This window comes from Aotus nancymaae, unplaced genomic scaffold (assembly GCF_030222135.1).
Source record: "Aotus nancymaae isolate 86718 unplaced genomic scaffold, 86718_ANA_hifiasm-v0.15.2.pri h1tg000016l, whole genome shotgun sequence".
Classification (NCBI taxonomy): Eukaryota; Metazoa; Chordata; class Mammalia; order Primates; family Aotidae; genus Aotus; species Aotus nancymaae.
Window position 1 is genome coordinate 67666787 of NW_026988428.1, and position 24294 is coordinate 67691080.

General features: G+C 45.5%; 1 long non-coding RNA gene across 2 annotated transcripts; it reads right to left on the minus strand.

Moving 5' to 3' along the window:
- Positions 1-3139: 3139 nt before the first annotated feature.
- On the minus strand, positions 3140-23625 carry LOC105719731 (uncharacterized). Of its 2 annotated transcripts, XR_001108034.3 has the most exons (5): positions 9833-23625; positions 7101-7200; positions 6157-6211; positions 4944-5183; positions 3140-3645 (listed from the first exon to the last, which is right to left on the minus strand). It is a non-coding gene; the product is annotated as an uncharacterized LOC105719731 (long non-coding RNA). The 2 variants fall into 2 exon arrangements; XR_010343037.1 differs by having other exon boundaries at positions 6157-7200.
- Between the last annotated feature and the right edge of the window lie 669 nt (positions 23626-24294).

The following is a 24294-nucleotide window of genomic DNA, read 5'->3' on the forward strand; positions in this document are numbered from 1 at the left end:
TTTTAAGAAGGGGTTTTAGACTTAACTTGGCTGCAATGCTTCTGATGTTCTGGGAGTTCAAGTCAAGCCAAAGAATGAGGTTGCCACAGGAAGACTTGATTCAGGCAGACTGGCAACCAGCCCCCATTTTCACTTTTTTTTTTTTTTTTTTTTTTGCATTTTTGCACAAAATCCCCTTTCACTCCCACCCTCTGAGCAGACTGGCTGTTTTACTTTCCCTAGAGCAGTGGATGTGGTTAAAGGCTTTACTTTGCAGGCATTTACATGATTCTGACAATGAAAATCAAGTCAGATCTTTGTGTCTGGACCCCCAGGACCCAGCTCAGTGCCTAGAAGGCAGCAACCCCCAATATTTCTGTGTTGAATGCATGAGAGGTCAACAGTGAGGTCAAGTATGCATTCATGTCAATAATGAAGACCTGAGTAGCAGATCAAATAAATACTTCAATAATCCTCAGAAAAAAAGAATAACAATCCTGGATTCATCACATTCTATTAAATTTTTATGATTAAAAAAATAGGCATTGTAAAAAAAAGGAAAATACAAAAAAATCCATAATTTCACCATCTAGTAAACATTTCTGTGTTTATATTTTATATATAATTCTTTTCAAAATAAAGATTTTCCTACATTTTTACTTAACATTGCATTGCTAATTCATTAAATATTTTTCAAGAAGGGTTTGTAGTGACTATTATTCTATCAAAGTATATTTATTAGAGGCAAATGCACCTCTATCCTGATTCTATACATGAAAAACACACTAAAAAAATGATGTGAACTGCCCAGCATCCCTTCCCCAGAAGAATTATTGATCCCAGTGGCTTTTATTTGCCAATGTGGCACTTTCAGAGACTTACAGAAGAGACAAGCAAACAACACAAATTATTGGCTACCCCATGAGTGTGTCTCTAACTTAATAATGGCCCTTAAGCATGGCTGGTTTCAGTCACTCTCCCCTAATTTTATTCAGGAGTCTTCGTATGCCCTACCCCCACTAAAATACAAGATTTCTGAAATCAGGGTCTTTTATTTCTCAGTGTTCTATTGCCTCCTCTTCCCACCACACATTCCTGCCCAGCATCTAGCAGACCACCTGAAGCTTTCACACTGGGAGGTCTTAGATCCTGTTTGGGAGGGTTTGAATTTCAAAAGCCCCATTAAAGCTCCCCATTTCCTTTGTAACCAACATTTTGCCTAAAGAGTACTCAGGGACCAATGACAAAAAGCGACAACTTGCTTCTTTAGAAAGACATTCCTCCAAGTGTAAGGAGAATTGCAAGAAAAAGAGAAATAAAGGGTAGGAAAGGAGCAAATGAAATCATCTTTTCTCCTAATTCCTGGCTCCAAGAAGGCTGGTCAGGCTGCAGCAGCTCTTGGGGACATGTGTCAGCTGAGTGGACAACAGAATGTGTGTATGGCGGTGGGTGGTCAGGAACAGTCCCCAAAGAATTTTCAGCTGAAAGAGGACAGTGAAGGCCATTGGGAGCTGGTTTTTATCTCTCAATTAGATTTACTCTGATTTATGAGGTGATAGCCAGGAGCCAAAACCATCAGTTGTTGGACCCTCATGGGAGACAGAGGGTGGGAGGGTTGCCCCTACTTCTGTCTCTGGGACCTTCCCATCCAGTACTCTGGGCCACCCTGTCTGTGGGCAGTAGCCTAGTCCTGCTATGTTATATATTTAAATATCTGCCAGCACCCTTCCTTGTCATTATCTTAAACAGTTTATAGAGATGAATGTCTACAATATTAGTTAGGAATTTTGGTATGTTTGGCGAAATATAAACAACTTTGGTTTATAATATTCATACAATCAACCTACACTGATGAATAACACTTACAAAGCACTCCTATATTGGAGATGGAGCAGTTACATAGTAGTACAGGATAGAGAAATGAAGGGCCTTCAGTCCATTAAGACTTTCCCCCAGACTCCCTCTGGGACACTGCCTAGCACAGGCTCTCCCCAGGCAAAGTCTTATTCCATTCAGACATGACCTGGGACATATCATTTCCCTTTGTGCTGCTTTATCAGACAGAGGCAGCCACAAAGAACTGGGAAAATATTAGTGCTAAACTGTGAAATGACTAATTTTTCTCTTACCCTGGCTGCTGAGCAAATGAACAAACCTTACTCTTATGTGTTTAAAAATATATAAAAGTTTGCCTTAAAATAAGTACCTCCCCACCCCCCACCCAAAGGCACTCAACAGTGCATGGAAAAGTGTGTGGAATGTGCTCACATCCTGAGTAATTTAGGGAGAATTTTCTCTAAGTATTCTGTCCACAGGATGTAGCCTTGCCTGGCCTTGGGTTGATTAACTAAAAGGCCAGATGGAGAAACAGTCCCCAAATAGCACTGCATAACTTTCAACAATTCTTTAATTTTCTTGACTGTTGAGGCATAGCCAAATAAGAACTTACCTAGGGATCAGAAACAGCTGCAGAGCAATTGTAGAGGAGAAAAAACATACTCAAAGCATAGAGACAGCTCTTAGGCAAACTGCTTTCAAGAAACCCATTCTATTCCGGGTTTAAACAGCTGAGCCAATATTTGCTTCTGCCATAATATCTCAGTCACATATTCCCCTTTGCTGGTCCTTAGTTTCTCTCTCTGTGAAGATGACTATGCCCCATTTCTCCTTTTTTTTCATTTATTTTTGGAAGCTCTTACTGGAACATGTATTCAGAGATTTCTCAGTGAGCTTCCACGTCTCCCATCAGGGAAGGAGAATTATTGATCCCAGTGGCTTTTATTTGCCAATGTGGCACTTTCAAAAACTTACAGAAGAGACAAGCAAACAACACAAATGGAGAGAATCCCAAATGGAAACATGCATGTATATTTGAAAACAAGTATTCAGACATGTGCAGATGGCCCCCTCCCTCTCCCCATGCACATACACAGAATCACATGACTCTATGAATACACATGCAAGCAGTTGTGAACAGACGAAAATATATGCATGGCTATTTACACAGCCACACCTGAAATCAGATAGACCCACACCCACTCTTGAATATTCTCCATCAGTTTCCCACTATAAGGTTAGAGATCAAACTAACCTTGACCTCTTTTGTACTCCCAGCCCTGTTCTTCACCAAGGCTATGACTGCAGTCATGGGATCCAAGCATCCAAACACACATTTATTGAGATGCTGTACCAGGTATGGGGAACATCGAGAATAAGAGAGTCCCTCCCGTGAGGGGCTTAGGTCTAATAGAGGAAGGAGATACACACAAAGCTACAAAGCCACATGAGAAGTGCTCTAACTGAAGTGACCACAGGAAGTTGGATATATTTCTTTGATCCTGAGATCTGGACAGAAGGCAATCCTCCTTCTTCCTTCAGAGGATACAATGGAGACCCAGAGAAATCTGCTCAGCACCAGTAAGCTGGAAGCCATGCTACCTTCCACCCAATTCTCTGTGGGGACGCTGTGCTGGTTTCAGTCCCTGGATCCTGCTCCTAGTTCAGCTTCTCTTGCTTGCCCCTCAGGAGTGTCTTGTGGTAGAAGTTGAGGAACAGAATGAGGAGGCTGAGGGCTTACAGGAGCACAGACACGTTGAACTCATCAGGGAAGGGGCAGTCGATGAGGAGACTGTAGGAAGAGGAGGCAGCAGTGGCCACAAACTGACCCTGGGCAAAAGAAAGCGTGAGAGGAAAGAAAGGGAGAGTAGTCAGAAGCAGAGGCCAGAAAGGAGCAGGTGCTCTCTTGGGTCCCTCTGTGTTAAGGCTGAGGGCGGGCCTGCCACAGCACAGGAAGAGGAGAAGCAATGAAGCCTGCCAAAGCACAGTTTTTCCCACACCATGGTCCCAAGAACCTTTTTGACACTTCTCCTGGTCCTGGTTGCCCCCCATTTTTCTATCCAGCTATGTCATGGTGGCCTTGATGATAAACTCAGTCTATTCAGAGCCTCATATGGGACACTTTAGGCTTTCATCACCATCTGGGGGGCAGTGGTGCTCCCAAAACTGCAAGGTATCCAGGCACTTGGAGGGTGCAATTGGTGAGCACAGACTCACAGGATATTAATGCTTAGAGGTCATCTGGCCAAGGCCTTCATTTTATAGATGATGACATTGAGGACTGAGTATGGAAGCCACTTGTTCAAAGTCCCACACTGTCCCAGTGAATTAGGGTTGGTTCCAGGATCTGATGAGATGGCTACTGAGGCCCTTGCAAGTTGGGAAGCTAAGGAAGATCTAAGGATGAGAGGGCTTGTTTATGAGCAGATGCCAAGTCACTGGTATAGAGTGACAAGCCAAGAATAGAACCAAGGGCTCAGCCGAGGATCCTGGACCCAATAGGGTCTCCTTACCAGCTGTAGGTGGTAAGAGATTGTTTGCACCAGAGGTAGGGCCACATAGAAGGCCCCAGCCTGGCCAGTCCATAATACAGGTACATGAAGACACGGACCAAAGAATTAAGCATTCCTATGAAGAAGGCTGCAGAGTGGGGTGGGGAGATAAAGGAAAATAAGTGTGGCTGGGCTTAACTGTGGTTTGGGAGTTCTCTTTGATGTTTCAATCCTCCAAGCTGCAGGGAGCACCTCTGCAATCTCTATAAAGAAAATCCTTGGAAAGACCCTATTCTGCGGAAGTCTACCATAGCCCTCTGAGGTCGTGATGATGGAGGGTTGGAGTTATCGAAGTGCTAAATGAAAGTATTTCTACTCCCTTTGTGCTCTCTGGGATGATGGCTATGAGCATCTCCCAGCAGCCACCTCTCCATCCCAGAGACAGGTAGCCCGGGAGCTCTGAGGAGCCACAGGGACAAATGGGAGCAGAGGCCTGGTTTCACGGCCTCAGAAAAGGGATAAGTTAGAGACCAAACATGATATTGCAGGGATGCAGGTCTCCTGAGCTGGGACTCAGCCCCGCAGACCTGCCTTACAAGGGCCCGGGCAGGGCTGTCCACGGCACACATCACTTACCTGGCCACCTGCTACATATTCGATTCCAGCCCATCCATCACAGGGCATGATGCCATGATGGTAGAGATGCAGAAAGATGGGCTGCTTTGGCTTCATTCATAAAGTAAAGAACACCTGGAGAGGAGGTAGAGATGATGACGTCAACTCTGGAGGTCTCCTTTCTCCAGACTCTTCTCCTGGGGCCTCAATTATCCCTCAGAGTGGGACAGGGTGATTCTACCTTTTTTACTGAAAGAGAGACTGAAACGAAAGGCAAATAACAGCAATCAAACACCAGTTTTGACCTACTGTGTACTTTAATTGGGGGTTTTGAAATTCAAACCCTCCCAATCGGGATCTAAGGTCTCATAGTGTGAAAGTTTCAGGAGGTCTAGATGCTGGGTAGGGATGCGTGGTGGGGAGAGGAGGGAAGAGAACATGATTCTACTTTATGTGTATAAAATCATCACTTAAACACCGCATAACTGTATGCAGTTCATACTCCTGTTACTTCCACTTTACAGAAAAAAACAAAAACAGAAAACACCGAGGCACAGAAAGGTTGAGTAACTTGCCCAAAGGCACGCAGCTAATAGGTGGCCAAAGTGGAATCAGAACAGTCTGGCTTCAAAGACTGGGTTCTTCCCAATGGCTGGTCCTTGTCCCCCAGGGTACTGGGGTAAGAATTCAGGTGTTGAACACTCAGCCCAAGATTCATACACCCACACAACACATTCCCACGTGTTCTCTGCTCAGAGCATTTTGGCAAGAGACTGAGAAGAAAGAGCCCCTCTCTTCATCACCAACCACACCAACATTATGTTCTTGTCTCACCCTGCTTAATTCCACAAGCCCCCTGGCCTCACCAGCAAGGTCTCTTCTCAGTAACATGGAAGCTTTTGCTCTCTGATGACCCTTGCTATAACATATCAGTTTTAAAATTTGTTTAACTTTCTATTTTAATCTTACCTGGAACCTGGATACTAAGGGGGCAAATGCCTACTCCTGCTTCTGTGGATAGGGAGCAGGGACCACGGGAGCCAGCAGAGGGGGACGCTACCTCAGTGGCTGAGCATCCTTCCCCCCGCCAGGTACTGGACCAAGGCTTTACTCTGAAATTAGTCTCTGGCACAGCCGCCGGGGCAAATCCAGAGAGCATTCTTGCTGCGTGAGTCAGACACCACCCCAGATTTGGCTGACAGATATACAGGAGCCCGTGGGTCCCAGATCTCACCTGTCATGCAATCAACAGCCTTCAGAAAGAGGCACCAGCAGCCCACGCTCGCCATCTGCTGGGCAGAAAGGGGAAGTTCATCAGACTGCAGTCCTGCTGGTGCCACAGCTCGTCCCCCCTGGTCTGGGTTCAGCCTCGAATCCTCACTGTTCTATGCACCACTGATTACACAGTGCCTACCTGTCTGCAGGTAGATGCCTGTTAGCACAGGAAAGAAGGGGAGAAGCTACTGGAGTGACCACAGAAGGACTCTCCCAATGTGCCCCAGTCCAGAACCTTGCAATCTAATGAGCACGTGAGCATTTTGTTCATTGAAAAGCAGATTCTTAATCAGTGTACATGGGGTGGAACATGAGATTCTGCATTTCCAACAAGCTCCCAGATGATGCTGATGCTGCCAGCCCCAGGATCATACTTTGAGTCACAGGACTTGAGCCCATCACCAACATCCAGTGACTCAACATCCATATCACCTGGTGACAAGCCTCAGTTACCTGGTGACAAGCCTCAGCTAGAGTCTTTTGTTACAAGTAAGGTTTTTTTTTTCTGCTTCCAGTGGAAACAGAGAACAGCTAACAGTGATGAAGTCACTACCACTTAGCTACCACTCAATGTGTGCTGCCCTGTGCTAAACACTTTCATATATTATCTATAATATACTATCTGATTCCATCTTCTTTCAATCATTTCCCTTTAGAAAATATGTATTATCATCTCGATTTTGTAGGTAAGAGAATCGAGTCCCAGAAAAGTTAGGTGTACCACCCATAATCACACAGCAAGGAAATGGCAGAGCTGAGATCCAAACTAAGGTCCAAGGTCATCCGACTCCAAAGCCTGCACATAACCAGCCAGTCCCCTGCCTCTCATCAAAAGGCTCGGGTGACACCTCCTTGACCTCAGATTGTTATGAAGTTCTCCCTCCTAACCCTCTACAGGCTTACCTCCTGCTCCCTGCCATACCCTCATTCCACACTCGCTCCAGCTGTAGTCCGCTGGCTGGCAGAAGTAGCTGCAGTTAGCCAGGAGCAGGGTGGCCATGACCTGGGAGAAAAAGGAAAGAGGAAAAGACCAAGTCATAAAGCCTGCTCCCACCATGGTGAGCCCCGGCAGGCTCGGACTCCTGAACACCACCACCCAATGCAACCTTCACTGACACTTGGTGAACATCTGCTAATAAAAGAAACTCCATGGAGTGGCCAGATCAGAGGCACCAACTTGCATACATCTTTCTAGTCTCTAATTTTTTAATGTGGGCAAATATAGACTACAAACCCACCCTGGGTGCCTACTATGCATGCAAGCCTAAGATAGGTGCCGAAGACACCAAGGCGGTCCACACATCAGCCCTGCCCCAAGGAGCTCCAAACCTGGCTGATGATGTAGAAAAAAATCCTAACCTTACAGGTTGGTGCTAGAGGAAGAGTAGAAAAAAGCAGGTGTTCCAGGAGTTGGAACAAAGAATAAGGAGGCTTTGGGCAGACAGAGGGGAGGGAGTGTCAGTTTCATGCCAGGACAAGAGTATGCGGTACCTGGACCTGGGGGGCTAACTAGGGGATTAGCAGGACTGGCGTGGAAGCGCTGACTGTAGGAGAAGGGGCCACAGAATTGGAGAGACAGGAGAATTGTGAATAAAGGGTCTTGAAATCTATTGTAAGGAGCTTGAATTTTATCGCTTGTTGATCTATTTGACAATAATGTGTTGAATGGGATTAAGCACCATGCTGGGCACTGTTCTGAGCACTGGATCACATTGATAAAACCAAACAGATGCAAACCTCGGGGGACTTGGCATTCTGGTCATATATGCAAAAGGACCTAAGGAGGCTTCTGAGCAAGAAGCTGATGGTGGGCATGGCAGAGCTTTCAAGGGACTGGGGTGGCAGGAGAGTGCCTGGTTGCCATAATTAAGTGACAAATTCTCTAGGGCATGCCTTACACATCATGAGTCATTGATATCCCTCATATGCTACCAGATGTTATGCTGGGTCTGTCTTTAAACAGATAAATAAGACAGGGGTCCTGCCTTTGAAGTACTTGCAATTTGGGAGGGGAGAAAGACATATATGAAAGCGGTGACACAGCCAGAGAAAGACCACAGTCAGTGGGGGTCTGTATATCCTTAACAGGCTCCTAAGGCAGAGGAGCTGTCTGCAGGGTTTGCCAATTCCTATGGTGTAAATATTCCCACCATGGTGGAGGCGCTTCAAGTTGCTTCACACAAAGTCACTGAACATGAAGTTGCAGGGAGATGCACACCCGGTGCTCACCTGTGGGTGGAGCGGCTCCACCCACCTCAGAGAACCAGGACTGCACCAAGAGGTGGGGACAGCTAAACAAGGAAACAATCTGGCCCTAGAGGAGTAAGGGAAGGCATCCTGTGAAGCGACAACCGACCTGAATCTAAAGGATGTGCAGGAATTTGTCAGGAGACTGGGGGACAAGAGCAATTCTGGGAGAAAATCAGTGATGTGCCCAGGCCTGAGGACTTGCTGAGCATGGCTGTATGGGCTGCTGAGCAGGCCTGTGCTGGACTAGGGTGGTGTGCAGGGCTGCTGAAAGTGTGTAGAGGGAGACGAGGCAGAGAGGAAGGCAGGGCCAGAGAGGACTCCGGAGGGCTTTGTGTGCCCAGGAGGGGAGTTTAGCCTCAGCCTCTGTGGGATGGGAAGCATCAGAGGCTCCTAGCAAGGAGTGGTACCATCCTCCCCGTGCTTGGGGTAGTTTATTGTGTCAGTAGGGTGGAGGATGCACTGTAGCTGAGCCATGAGAAAGGAAGAGAGGAAGAGGAGTTGGAGGAGGTGTGGCCGTCTGGACCCACTTCTTCCGTCTCTTCCCTGCTAGCTCACCAACAGGCAAGAGAGATGGAGGAGGAGCTGCAAGCTGTGTGGCCAGGGTGCCTGGTTTGCACCCTGCCTCTGTGCCTTGCCACCTGCTAAGTTACTTAACCCTTCTGTGCCTCAAACAGTGCTGTCAAAAGGATTAGATGAACCTATCCTCATAAAGTGCCTACACCAATGCTTGCCCTGTAATCAGCATGGGAAAACATCTGTGATGATCATTACCACCTTCTCTGAAAAGCTTGTCCTGACACCCTTACCCCGGCCCAGAGATCGGCTTGCTGCCCCATCCTGCCTGCCCCTGGTGCATGATGCATCCTTTCTGTTGCCCACTCAACCCACAATGCATTGCAACCTCCTGTGCCCACACCTGTCTCCCCTCTAGACCGCGAGCCTCTGAAGGGCAAGGAGCCCTGATCTAGCAGGGATTCTGCAGGCCACAGCACAACCTGGCACGAAGCATATACTTGGTGTACACCAGCTGAATGATTTTTTGCAAGGTCTGGAAGAAAAACCAGATTTGGGGATCAGAAAACCAGGCAGAGATTAACAGAGCTCAGGTAGAAACAGGAGATGGCCCATACCAGGTGGGGGGGATAAGGAATTCCACTCTGGCTTGCCACTGACCTGCACTTTTTCATGTAAGGAAATGGAAAGTGGAAGTTTGTAACAGGGATTGAGCAGCCAAAGACCGCACAGAATCCCAGCTCCTGCATGTGACCCCATCGAGGAGGCTTTTCAATCTGCTATGTATGAATATTATCATTCTATTCATTCCTCGGTCACCCCTCCCAAAAAGATCCTAGAACTCTCCAGGGACCCCCGACCACCAGCCTTACCTCCCAGATGTACCCTGAGAGATCCACCAGACCCAGGTTGTAGACAGCCAGGACTGTGCTAGCCCCAGAAGCTCCGGGTGGGACATGAAGCAAGGCCTGATGCCACCAGGAGAAGACAGAAAACTAGGAGATGGGTGGCATGGAGTGGCAGTGCACCGGGAGCTGGGAATCCATCCTCGAGTCTAGACAAGCAGAAGAGAAGTGACCAGCGGGCCAGCCACACTGCCCATTCGCCCCTAATCCCTCCCCACAGGAGCTCCCAAGGCCTTGTTAATCCAGCTCTTGTTCCCAAAAAGTCTAACACAGGCTGGCTGAGTAAACAGATGAAAGCTCCCACTGGATGGCATTATCTCCTGCTTCTGTTTTTTAAGGGCCAGGGGTATTTATTCCAGGGCTTTTCCAGGGCACTGGCCATTGTAAGCACCTATAAGTAGAAGGCAGATTGGGTCTTGTCCAAATCACCACCTCATCTTCTTCCCGTTTCCCTCCTCGGCAAACAGTTGACTGAGAGTCTACAAGCTGAAGTTCCTGAGTCTCTCCCATATGACCCCCGGCTATGGTGTTGCCCCAGCACTCCTGCACTGGGACACTGCACCACCACCTACCATGCACTTTGGGGAGCCTCCATTGGCCATAACTTCACGCCAATCCTCACACCTTTTGCTGGTCTACTTGGGATTTCCAGTCCCTGGCAGTGGCCTCCAGATTGCAGGGTACAAGAGACATGGATGTGGCTACTTGGCAGAAAGAGGGGGACCGAGAGGCAGAGAGGCACAAAGCCCTCCCCTTTCCGCTGCACAGTGCCAGCCCTCCTAAGCATCCCTGGCTCCTCCCACTTCCCACGAGCTCAGCCACACCCAGTCCTCCACAGCTTGACTTACACCTCTGGCTTCTCCCAGGCTTCTCTGGGCAGTGAAGGAAGTGGCTCTGGCTGCTCCGGTGTTGCCAGCTGGTGGTGGGTTTGAGCGAAGGGTCCTCTGGGCTCCAGGGTGCAGGGCATGACTCATGGGTAACGCCACCCTACCAGAAACTCTCTACTGCTGTGCTCTGATCCTTTGTTGACCCCAGCCCCAGCCCCTACACACCTACACGTACACACAGGCACTCACACGTATGTACACACACATGCACACCCACACGCACACACACACAATTGTTGAGAACTGGGAGCTGAGGCTGCCATCCAGGACCTGGCTGGGCTCCCTGACACTTTCGTGGCCCAAGGGAGAAAGATAAGAGGCAGCAGGGGTGGGAGGAGAGCACGCAGAGGGCAAAGGACAATGGTAGCACCTCCGGAGAGGGGTGGGGAGAAACAGAAACGGGCAGCACCAAGCACTAGGCAGACCACCCACATCCTCAGAGCATCCCCAGGGCCTGCAGCCCACACTCATCCTTCAGAGCAGAGACCACCCTATCAGACACTCGGACAGGCATGTGGAGGACACGTGCCTCTCCTGCCTCCACCAGGGTAGGCCACTCCTCTTGTCTCAGAGTTCAAACTTCCTCTTCCATCCCTCTTTCCCACTGTTAAGGAGTAAGTGCTTATCTTTCTTAATCTGCTAAGTCCACACCCCTCCTCTAGCTCCCCCTCACTAATAGGCCGAGGAGTATGGGGAATTGGAAATCCCAGATCCAGGCAGCCCTCTTCCCCCATCCTGTCTCTATCCACCTGTGCCTGATGAGAAGCGATTACAATGGCCGTTCACCCAAATAACCTCTCTTAGGCACATCCTTTCCCTCTTTATGAGATATAGGAAAAGAACCAACTTTGGAAGCCAGATCCCTGAAGGAAGAGGCCTGGCAGCCCACATCCCAAGTCTTGCTCCACAGTGATTCAATGGCAGCTCCTAGAACCAGGCTCTTTAGAATAGAGTGCCCCAGTTTCTTCTTCTGACAAGATGGCACACTGTGGTCTTATGAAGGCTCGTAAAGAACCATGTCTGTGTAAGCCCCGGATTGTCTATGCTCACAGATAAGAGGGTTAAGAGCTTCGAAGAACTAGAAGAGGTAAAGGTACATTTAGAAGCACGATGGGCCACACACACTCGTTACATGCATGCACATTTGCACATGATGTCAAAGGCCCTCATTTTTTTTTTTTTTTTTTTTTTTTGAGATGGAGTTTCGCTCTTGTTACCCAGGCTGGAGTGCAATGGCGCGATCTCAGCTCACCGCAACCTCCACCTCCTGGGTTCAAGCAATTCTCCTGCCTCAGCCTCCAGAGTAGCTGGGACTACAGGCAGGCGCCACCATGCCCAGCTAATTTATTTATATTTTTAGTAGAGATGGAGTTTTACCTTGTTTACCAGGATGGTCTCGATCTCTTGACCTCGTGATCCACCCACCTCGGCCTCCCAAAGTGCTGGGATTATAGGCGTGAGCCACCGCGCCCGGCCAAGGCCCTCATTTTGCCCTGTCCTGGACTCTACTGGGAAAGATTCCCAGCTGGTTTCAGTTAGAAGACAAGCCCTCCTACACTGTCATATGTCATTTTCCATAAATCAAATTAAAATTATTCCACTGGGGCTTCAAGGCTGCCCTTACTCTGGCTAGGCCATCTCCCCGATCCCCTCTGACCTTCTGGCAGAAGCAGAGATCAATGTGCTGCTCCTGCCACCTCCATGAATCCCTTCTCCCTGCCCTCTCTGGCATGCACATGCCCATGTCCACGTCTTTGGTCTGTCCATGATTCCTTCTCCACTGACTGTTCAAACCCAACCATCAACCTTGCTGACCCGAAGCCCCTCCTAGGCCAAAAAGCCTCCCACTCCTCTTCCCAACTCCCCACAGGACTAGCACTGTCTGTACCTAGAGTGTAGCCTGTAAGTTTGGTATTCCAGAGTAAATGGCAAACTCCCTACAGGACATGACCGCACACTGCACTTAACGGATGGATGGAAACATCAGGAAAACCCTGGGGTGATGTGTCAGGAAGATAAAAACCTTCTAGCTCAAAGCTTTGGCCATCACTCTGCTGGTAACTCTCCCTGAGTCTTCATAAAACTATCCCCTCATGTGTAGACAGCACCTTAAAATTCATATGGGAAACTCTCGGGAAGTCTCCTATATAGCACCTGAGATGCTGTGGTGCCACCTTATCCCCCAGAAGTAGATCAGATCAACCGAATGGGGCTATGGATTTTAGGCCAGTTGCACCATAGCCAAGTGCTCTTTCTCAGAGCTCAGCCATATCACATAGCCACTGTGAAGGAGGAGGCCACGGACCCCCTGTGACCACCCCCTATTAAACACCCTTTGGGCTTATAGATCATATGGATTAGGGAGAAATTTATCTACCCACATCCTGCAGCTGTAAAATAAGATCATGACTGCATGCTACCATAGAGTCCTTCTGCCCAAGCAAAACAGTGAAAGGACTCCTAACCTCATTCCTCCCGCTGCTCAACCCACCATGCCCACAGAACCTCAGCTGCAGTCAGTGGGGAAAGTCCTCAGCCATTTTCCCCCACTGCCAGGTGAGCTGAGCCACCCTGAGGCCCTGAGAGCCAGCCTGTCTCACCTGAGAGCAGAGGGCTGGAAACTGTGTGGGCAAAAACTGACATTGCAAAGAATAGTGTCTTTATATACCCACAGCATAACAATGGCTGACATTTATTCCCTTACTGTGCGCTGAACACTATTCTAAATGCCATACATATACAAACACATTTTCTCTTCACAATGATCCCATGAGGTAGGTACTGTCAGCACCCATTTCTGCAGATGAGAAAACAGGCACAGAGAGGTTAAATTACTTGTCCAGTATCACACAGCAAATAAGTAGCAGGGCCAGGATTCAAACCCAGGCAGTTCGATTTGGAGCCCAGACACTTAGAAGGGCACTGTACTATCTCCTCAGTCTCTTGATGGATCACGGTTTGTTTTATTGGGATGAAAAGAGCCAAAGAGTGGTCTTGATGAACAAGAAAAGGTAGCCCCAATTTATCTGATTCAAAATTACAATTTCCCTACTGGCTCCCGCAAGAATCCTTTGCAAATTGCAATAAAAACCAACATTCTTTCCTCTCTCCTTTCATTCCTCTATTCCTTCCCTGCCTCCCTCCCTCTTTCCTTTCTGATGTCCATCCTTTTGACTAGATTGGACAAGGGGTTTTCAGACGCCTGGGATTCAGAGCAAAGGTGCCTCATCAGGCCTCACCAGTCTCTGCGCGGAGAAAGAGGCCCTAAGAAAATGAGCAGCCCCTCTCCCTCTGAAGCAATGACCCACCTGCCCTTTTCTCTGAGCTTGTGCAAGATTTTATTGGACCAGGAGAGCATCATTGATTTTTATAAGACATTGAACATGACTGGGATAGATGGTAAAGATGAAGCTGGATGATTCGGACCGCAATACTTTAGTATGTACTGGCAGGAGTGCTGGCCTCCCCGGCCACCTTCAGCGAGGGATGTAGCAGTCATAACGGGGTCTTTTCTTTCTCCACTGGAGGGGGCGTTATCCTCCATAGGTTCTCTCCATCAGGACCCAGGGCGATATATTTCTCACTGTCAAAACTAGGAAGGGCCATACCTCTCTACAAAAATTAGGAAGGACCAAATTAGTAGGCTTTCAGGTCATGATAGAGAGATTTTCAGGGGCTAATCTCATCTTTAATTTTATTATAAATTTTACGTTTTGTGTTCCTCTGACATAATTTAGTTTATCTTTCTGTTTCATTGCTATTGTAAGTAGCATAGAAATATTTACTGAGTGACATGCAGAGGTTGTCAACATAAATAAATATGTATGTATTAAAGCATTTTTCAAGCATCTAACTATTGCTGTGGATTAAATGATTTATGCAGAGTCACAATCAGTGAAAGGAGTGAAGCCAGGTCAATGCACAGGTCACCCACCCTATTACACAGCTTCTAATACCTGCCTCTGTGCACAGTCAGTGCACACTTGCTTCTGCTAATTTCACAAGAGTCCCTTGACCCCATGTCAGTCTAGTCCCTTTAAGCTGAAACACATTTCTCAGCCACAACTCTGGGAATCTCCCAAACTGAAGAACTTATTCCTGAATGTCGTCTTCCAGAAGACAAGATAAAAAGAAAATGTACATGTGCAAGTGTGTGTTTGTGTACACATTCCTGTGTATGTTAACGCAATGTCCTTCAAATGACTTCTCTATTGATGTCTCTGTTTACTTTGATCAATTCCACTTGCCCCACTCATGCCCATTTCTGTCTACTTTTCTTGCCTGTGTTCTCCCTTTCCTTGAAAAGCAGCAGCAATGAGCACTAGAGGAAGATCAGGTCTAACAGGAAACAAACGAGCAGTACTGTACAGCCACTACTGGAGAGAAAAGAGGGAGGAGAGCAAAAACCCAGTATTACAGGCAAAGGAAAATCGTTCTCTTTGGTAGCGGAGTTAAGGAAGGAGGAGGAGCTGTGCAATGGTGTGATGGGGAGAGGTGTTTTATTAACAGGATATCCCAATATGCATTGAGGTGCCTTGTCTGCCGGTTAGCCTAGCTGCTCCCTGGACCCAAGGAAACCTGACATGATACATGTCCCCACAGTCCTTCAGGCTGTCCTTCCCCCGTGCTGGGGAGAAGCAGCCCCAGGCTTTGCAGGTCAAAATTGGTAAACAGAGAGCTCAGTCTTGGCCTCATTTCTTATTTTGCCCCTAGATGCTCCCAGCTCTTGATGCATCGTGGGGACCATACAGGGGACAGGCTGCATCCCTCTGGCCACTGGCAGCCTTCTCCTCTCCAATCAGGCTGATAAGAGAGCTAATTGTAAGAATCGCTCACAGGTGCCTTGGCCGGCACTCCTGCCAGCCTCATGGATGCAATAATGGGTCTTTGTGCAGTGTGAGCCATTACTAACAAGGGTAACTAAATCATTCATTTCATTAGCAACGGGGTTTGGCAGATAATTGTGCAAGAGGCAATTATCAGCGATGCATGTTCCAGGAAGGAGTGTGGTTCACTGATTTTCAACAGAGCTGCCAGTAGAAATATGAGACAAGGTTTAAACCACCACTGGGCCCTCACCCCCAGGATAGCCACTTTTTAAAGCCTGTGGCTTTATGGCTTTATGGTCAGAACTGAAGCCAGGCAGAGAGAGAGAGAGAATGAATTTGCTTCTTGCACAAAGATGCCCTAGGTGACCTTGACTTATCTCCTATGTAATAGAATGAGGCTCCAAATTTCATCATTCTCCATCTCTGCCTCACCACAGTTCTGGTCTTCATTAGCCCACCACAGTAGTCTTCCTAAAACACGAATTTTTGCCATGTTAGAAGATGGAAAAAACTCATCTATGGGTTTCAAGTTCAGCTCAGACTAGTACCAAGATCCTTCTGAAAGAATCAGCAGATGCAAAGGTAAACAAAAGGTGCTGTATGCATACAATGGACTACTACTCAGTTGTAGAAAAGAGTGAAGTACTGATAGAGACTCCAACATGGATGAACTGTAAGAAGTTAAATGAAAGAAGCCACACACACAAGACAGCATATTGCATGACTCCATGTGTGAGAAATGTCCAGAATAGGAAAATCTATAGACACAAAAAGATGAGTGGTTGTCAGTGCCCCAGGGCAGAAGGGAGGGAATTAGGAGTGATTGCCAATGGGCGTGAGGTTTTTTTTTTGAGGTGATAAAAATGTTCTGGAATTAGATAATGATGATAGTCACATAATTCTGTTAATATACTAAAACCAATGAATTGTACAATTTAAACAGGTGGATTTTACAGTATGTGAATTCAAAAAACAATCTTTTCTGAACTCAAGGCAGAGGGTCAGGTGGCATCTGCCAAGTGCTGGACTTGTGGGGACAGGGACAGTTTTCGCTGGTACTGGGCTGTTGGCACAGCCCTGGAACAGGACTAAACAGCCTCCACTGAGGTTCACGTCATGTTCCCTTCAAGGAGTTCTTTGAGCCCATTCACAAAACCAGTGCACGATGCAAGTTAGGATAACAAAAAAGCACCCGTTCTTTCTAGCAATTCTCCTAATGGTTAGATGATCAAATCAGCTCCAAATTGTGAACAACCCTTCCCTCCATGCCTGTTCTGCTTTGCAAAGGAAGGTTCTGAAGCATTCCAGAGCATTGCAGTGTGGAGTGGCAGCTTTTCTCCAAGAGCAGGACCTCAGACATGTGCCCCATGAGATATTTGTTCATTTATGACCAACACTCACTCCCTCATTTCCAAATCCTGTCCTCCCACCTGACTAATCACTTGTCCAGGACTAAGATTTTTTTCAAGCATGAATGCCTATGCTCAACTTTGTAAATTTTATAGTATTGCATAAATGTTATTTGGTATTTCTGAAACTCTGCTATTACTATTCTCAAAATATATTGAATGCAAGAATAAAGACATACACCATTAGGGCCTGTTGCTTTGAGTTGCAAGGAAGAGACATTTACAAAGGAGTAAAACATGCTTTAGCAACTCCTGTGAGTAATCATAGATATATTTGCTATATCATTGGTCATATTTCTCCAGTCATTTCCTGAGTGCCTCCCTGATTTGCTTCTCCATCTAGAAAGTAGGGGAAAACACCCACTGATAGAATTCGTTTTCTTTTCTTTCCTTTTTTTTTTTTTTTTTTTTTGAGACAGAGCCTCCCTGTGTCACCCTGGCTGGAGGTGCAGTCGCGTGATCTCAGTTCACTGCAGCCTTGACCTCCCAGGCTCAGGTGATCCTCCCACCTCAGCCTCCGGAGTAACTGGGATTTTTTTTTTTTTTTTTTTTTTTTGTGTGTGGAAACAGAGTTTTTCCCTGTTGCTCAGGCTGGTCTTGAACTACATTCAAACAATGTGCTGGACTCTGTATCCCAAAGTGCTGGGATTGCAGGTGTGAGCAGACACTGCGCCTGGCCAGCAGAATTCTTAAGGGATCTTACTTCCTTATTCCATTACTGCCTTTTCAAAGTCAAGAAATAGTTCTGATTATTATTGTCTTCTCTTCCCTATTTATTTTATTTATTCTTAAGTTTACTATTTACGGAACTGAATTGGGAAGGGAAGGAAAATCATCAATAAAGCCAATTTCCTATTTCTGAATATTTGACAAGACCAGTCTGGGAAAGGAAGAAGTTCAGCATCATGGGGCAAAGTTTGGGCTTGTCTGTGGAGTTGGGGGTCCCTGCAGCATCAACTGGTGGGAAGGAAACTGGGACAGGGATAGGAAAGAAGGATGGGCTGGAGCAGTGGGGCTCCTGGGCTCTGGCACCAGTTTGGCCTCTCACAGCACAACAAGGAAGATCATTTTTCTGCGCCTCAGTGTCTTTACCTGTGAAATGAAGTATCTAGAACAGGGTCCTGGTCTAGGTTCTCTAGGCTGCATGACCTCCAGGCCGTTACTGTATCATTTCATCACAATAACATTGTTTACTCAATATCTACCACCCAAAAGTTGGGCTTTTCAGAGCCACTGTGAATGGTAAGCAAAGCAGTTAATTACCAGTAAGTACACTCTCTCTGGAGTTAGCACAGGGCTTAACGCTGAGATTTGTTGGGGAACTATGAGGGAGGTCAAATGATCTCATCTTCATTGAGTTCCTCTCTGAGTAGCTCCCAGCTCCCAGTTGCTCTGACGCATTCGCCCTGACACAGGTCTGTTGGCCATTTGCATAGAGGGCAGGGTGGATGGGGATAGGATGCCAAGGCAGGTGGATGTGGACTGGGGCTGCCAGGGCTTGGTCAGACTGCCAGGGGTGAAGCCAGAAAACCCAAGTCCACAGAGGTCAGGTGTTCAAGGTGGAATAATGTCACAGGATCCTTGCAAGCGAGGTCTGCATCTTCATTCTCTTGTGTTTAATGCCAGGGCTGGGCTAGGAAGAGAGGGTCTGCCCTTTAGCACTGCTGCTGAGGGCACAGACCAGAGCATCCAGTCAGAAAAGCTCCCTGGCACTACAGATGTTCACATCTGTGACCCACATCCTCAGCACACCCATTCTGCTCCTGCTCACAGAACCCAGATAAATTCTCTCAAGGTCTGCCGAGGATGTTCCTAGCAGTGACATTTGTGGGATAGGGAGGGGAGGCTCTGCAGTGGGAGAATGGTGAGGTAACATGGCAGAATGGAGAACAGCATTGGCGGGGGGCACACCATGAAGCAGCAAACTAGGAGAACACGGAGTGATGTAGATGGGCCTAAAATCCACATTTGGAAAGGGAAAGGTTAAAAAAAAAGTTAAATTGATAGCTTTATCAATTTAACTTTAGCATAACTTTAGTAATTGATTATGCCATATATGAAAATTAAACATGCATGCATACAAAGCATAATACACAGTTTGAAGAATGCATACAAATAAAAAGATACATATTAAGTACAGCAGAATGTTCACCTATGGAGTGAGGCATGGAAATGAGAATCAGAGAATACATCATGCATGCACGTATACATAGTTACACACATGATACAATACAAGGTGAGTTTAGTAACTTGAGGATGTGACTAAACCCAAATCTCTTCACTGGAGATAAAAATACAGAGAACACTAGACTTGATGGCTGAAAATTATTTTTTGGAGTATATGTCTAGAGTCAAATAACCTGAACATCTAATGTGCTCACCATCACAAAGTCCCAGGGCCAATGTGTATCACCCCTATGATGCTGCCTTTCTCCACTCATAACATATAGGGAAGGAGAAATACAAGAGGAGTTTTGTGAAGTCCCTTTTGTGTGCAGCCTTCCTGCCGGGAGGGCTCCCATTTAGAGTGGTAAAGTGGTGAACTACTGAGGCAGTGTCTCCCTGCAACTGGGCGGGGGATGTGTTTGACCAGTTCTTAGAGCCTGTACTCATGGCCAAGAAAGACTCCTCTGACCTCTTGTTTTATTATTCCTTGTTAAACCAGATTATGGGAAAACTGAGATTTCCTAATTGAAAGTAATTTTTTGGTAAGATAACAGCAGCAAAATTCATCCTGACTCCCAGAGCTACAAGGACACAATCACACTGCTTTACAAAGGGCTCCTCACATCAGCCTTCTGGCTGGCCACCATAGTCTGTCACCCCAGAGTCCCCCAGTGGACACGCTTCCCAGTATTTATACCCTCATATGGTTCTGGCCCACATTGGCTATGGTAGACATGTGACTTCCTTCCTTCAGTAAATGTGACATTAGCAAGCATAACGCAATCAGAGTTTTGATAAACACTTGCGTGTTGGGGCTTAGCCTCTTGAAGCCGAGAGCCATCCTATTAAAAGTTCAGTTACCCTGCTTGATGCTAGCCCCCAGCTGGTCCAGTTAACCCAGCAGAGATGCAAGACATGGGAGTGAAGAAACTGTTCTGGCCATCCAAGCCCTAACAGAAATCCAGCAGCAGAAAACCTGCCCTGTCCATTCCAGTCAACACACAGAAATCATGAGAAATAAGACACTGTTGCTCTAAGTTGCCAAGTTTTGGGGCGGTTTGTTACACAGCAACAGAGAATGGAAACACTGGCATATGGTAAAACAGAATAAACTATATCAAATCATTTTTATGAGCCTATTTCCTTCTTTTTATAATAAAGCAAAAAGAGTCTGATCTTTTTTCCCCAGTGCCAGGTGAAAGGCATCTCAACATCCACTGCCGTGGTTCAGGTAGATGTTACGATCCTACATTTTGAGTCGGGGGGGACCACAGAGTCCATCACTGATTCACGTGGTCCTGGCACACTGTGAGAAGGGAATAGGCCAAACATGGAGCTTAAATGATATGCCCAAGGTCACTTGACTAGTAAATGGAGGAACAGGATCTCAAATCCAGTCTAACCCACTGTCTGTTTAGGGCTCCTCTTGTTACATTAGGCCATGTAATTGTTGGGGGCTATTTCAGGAAAGTACGGACATGAAAGATCATAGATTAAATGATTGGCTAGTGTTGTTAACTCCACACATGTGTCAGCAAATACAAACTAGAATGAAAATTCCATGAGGGGATAAACTTGCCTAGGTGTAATTTTTGTGGGAGAGGGGAGGCCTTATGAGCATTTTCCCAGCTTTTTCGAGGAATAATTGACAAATACAAATTGTATATATTTAAAGTATACAATGTGGTGTTTTGATACATGTATACATTGTGACATGACTGCCACAATGAAACTAATTAACATAGTCATCACCTCACATTGTTACTTTTGTGTGTGTGTGGTGAGAACATTCAAGATCTCCTTTCTTAGTAAATTTCAAGTATGCAAGTATTACTGCTATAGTAGTTATGCAACGCATAAGATCTCCAAAATTTATTAATCCTGCATAACTAAAACTAAAACATCATACCCATTAAAATATAATTCCTTATACCCTCCTTTCTTCAGCCCTTTAGCATTCTGTTTTCTGTCTCTATGAATTGGACTAGGCTAGGTACTTTATATAAGTAGAATCACACAGTATTTGTCTTTTTGTGACTGGCTTATTTCACTTAGCATAATGACCTCAAGTTTGATCCATGTTGTAGTATGTCCTTCCTTTTTAAGGCCGAGATATATTTCAGTGCCTGTGTGACTATACACACCTACAAAGGTTTGCCCTCACACACATACATATGCATACCATATTTCCTTTATCCATTCGTCTGCTGATGGATACTTAGGTTTCGTATATGAACTACTGTGAATAATGCAATGAACACGCAAATACAGATGTCTCTTTGACATACTGATTTCATTTCCTTTGGATATATACCCAGAAGAGGGACTTCTGGATTAGATGGTAGTCCTATTTTTAATTTGTGGAGAAACTTTCATATGGTCTTCCATAATGATTGTACTAATTTGCATTCTCACAACAGTGTATAAGGGTTTCCTTTTCCCCACATCTCAGCCAATACTTACCTTTTGTATTTTTTATCACAGCCATTCTAACAGGTATAAGGTAATATCCCACTGTGATTTTGATTTGCATTTCTCTCATGATAAGTGATAGTGAGCATTTTTTTTAATATCTCTTGGTCATTTGTATGTCTTCTTTTGAGAGGTATCTATTCAAGTACTTTGCCTATTTTTTTAATCAGGTAATTTGTTTTCTTGCTATTGAGTTGAGTTGTTACTTTTGGGGCTTTGGGGGTGGATTTTTTTGTTTTTTGATTTTTTTTTTTGAGACAGTCTCATTCTGTCACCCAGGCTGGAGTGCAGTGGTCTGATCTTGGCTCACTGCAGCCTCTGCCTCCCAGGCTCAAGTGATTCTCCAACTTCAGCCTCCCAAGTAGCTAGGACTACAGGCATGCATCACCATACCCAACTAATTTTTGTGTTTTTTGTAGAGATGGGTTTTCACCATGTTGCCCAGTGTGATCTCAGACACATGGACTCAAGGGATCCACCCTCCTCAGCCTCCCAAAATATTGAGTGTATAGGCATGAGCCACTGCACCTGGGCTTAAGTTAAGTTTCTTATATAGCTTGAATGTTAACTTCTTATCAGATCAGGTTTGAAAATATTTTCTCACACTTTATAGGTGTCTCTTTCAATCTGTCAATTATTTCTTTGATATACAGAAGCTTTTTTTTTTTTTTTGAGATGGAGTTTTGCTCTTGTCAGCCAGGCTGAGGTGCAATGGCGTGATCTTGGCTTACTGTAACCATTGCCTCCTTGGTTCAAGCAATTCTCCTGCCTCAGCCTCTCAAGTATCTGGGATTACAGGCACCTGACACTACGCTCAGCTAATTTTTGTATTTTTAACAGAGATGGGATTTCACCATGTTGGCCAAGATGGTCTCAAACTCCTAACCTCAGGTGATCCACCTGCCTCAGCCTCCCAAAGTGGTAGGATTACAGGCATGAGCCACATCCAGCCCAGAAGCTTTTCAGTTTTATGCAATTTCATTTATTTTTGCTTTTGTTACCTGTGCTTTTCTGGTCATATCCAAAAAATAGTTGCCCAGATGAATGTCAAGCTTTCTATGTTTTCTTCTAGTAGTTTCACATCTTACTTTTATGTTTTTAATGCATTTTGAGTTGATTTTTGTATATGCTATGAGATAATGGTTCAATTTTATTCTTCTGCATGTGAATATCTGGTTTTTCTAACACTCTCTCCTTTTTTTTTCCAATAGAAAAGACCATCTTTTCCCCCTTGTGTATTCTTGGCAACTTTGTCAAAGAGCAATTGACTGAAAATGGGTGGATTTACCTCTGGGTTCTCTATTCTGTTCCATTGGTCTATATGTCTATTTTCATGCCAATATTATACTGTCTTGATTGCTATTACTTTTCAGAATATTTTGAAATCAGGTATTGTGATGTCTCCACGTGTCCTGCATAATGCTCTGTGTGCGCACAATTGTGCTGCTGTTGGATGGAATGTTCTGTACATGCCTGTCAGGTCTATTTGGGCTATAGTGTTGTCCAAGTCCACTGTTTCCTACTGGCTTTCAGTCTGGAAGATCTATCCACTGTTGAAAGTGAAATATGGAAGTCTCCCACTATTATTGTATTTCAGTCTATTTCTCCCTTTAATTTTAAAAATATTTTCTTTATATACTTAGGTGCTCCGATGTTGGGTGCATATATATTTATTATTGTTATATGCTTTTAATGAGTTTATTCCTTTATCATTATGTATAGCATAAAACTTTTTTGTTTCTTGTGACAGTTTTTGACTTAAAGTCTAGTTTATCTGATTTTAGTAGGCCCATCCCTGCTCCCCTTTTTGGTTACCATTTGCATGGAATACCTTTTTCCATCTCTTCACTTTCAACCTATGTGTATCCTTAAAGCTGAAGTGACTCTCTTGTAAGTAGTATATAGTTGGATCTCTTTTTTTTTCCAAATACACTTAACCACTCTATTGTTAAATTAAATTTGGTCTGAGAATGTATCTGTACTTTTTTTTTTTTTTTTTTTTTGAGATGGAGTTTCGCTCTTGTTACCCAGGCTGGAGTGCAATGGCGCAATCTCGGCTCACCGCAACCTCCGCCTCCTGGGTTCAGGCAATTCTCCTGCCTCAGGCTCCTGAGTAGCTGGGATTACAGGTATGCGCCACTGTGCCCAGCTAATTTTTTTGTATTTTTAGCAGAGACGGGGTTTCACCATGTTGACCAGGATGGTCTCGATCTCTTGACCTCGTGATCCACCCGCCTCGGCCTCCCAAAGTGCTGAGATTACAGGCGTGAGCCACCATGCCCAGCCTGTATCTGTACTTTAAGTCCCTCTTTAACTAATTTCAGCCTAACTTAGTATAGAAACTAACCTAAAGCCTAACTTAGGAGTATAATTTTATAACAGATAACTGAGTCCCAGCCAATCTCAGCAGCTGAGCTTCAGTCACTTGTAGGAAGCCAACTGATAAGAGCATGTTTAAATAAGACAAATGAAACCATAACCCCTCAAGTTGTCTCTGCACCTCCCTTCCATTTTCTGTTCATAAATGCTACCTTACCATGTTGCAGCCTAGAATTCTCTGAACCTGTTTTGTCTGGGAGCTGACCTATTCATGATTATTTTTTGTTCTTTGCTCAATTACACTCTATTACATTTAGTTTGTTTAATGTTTTTCTGTTAACATTATC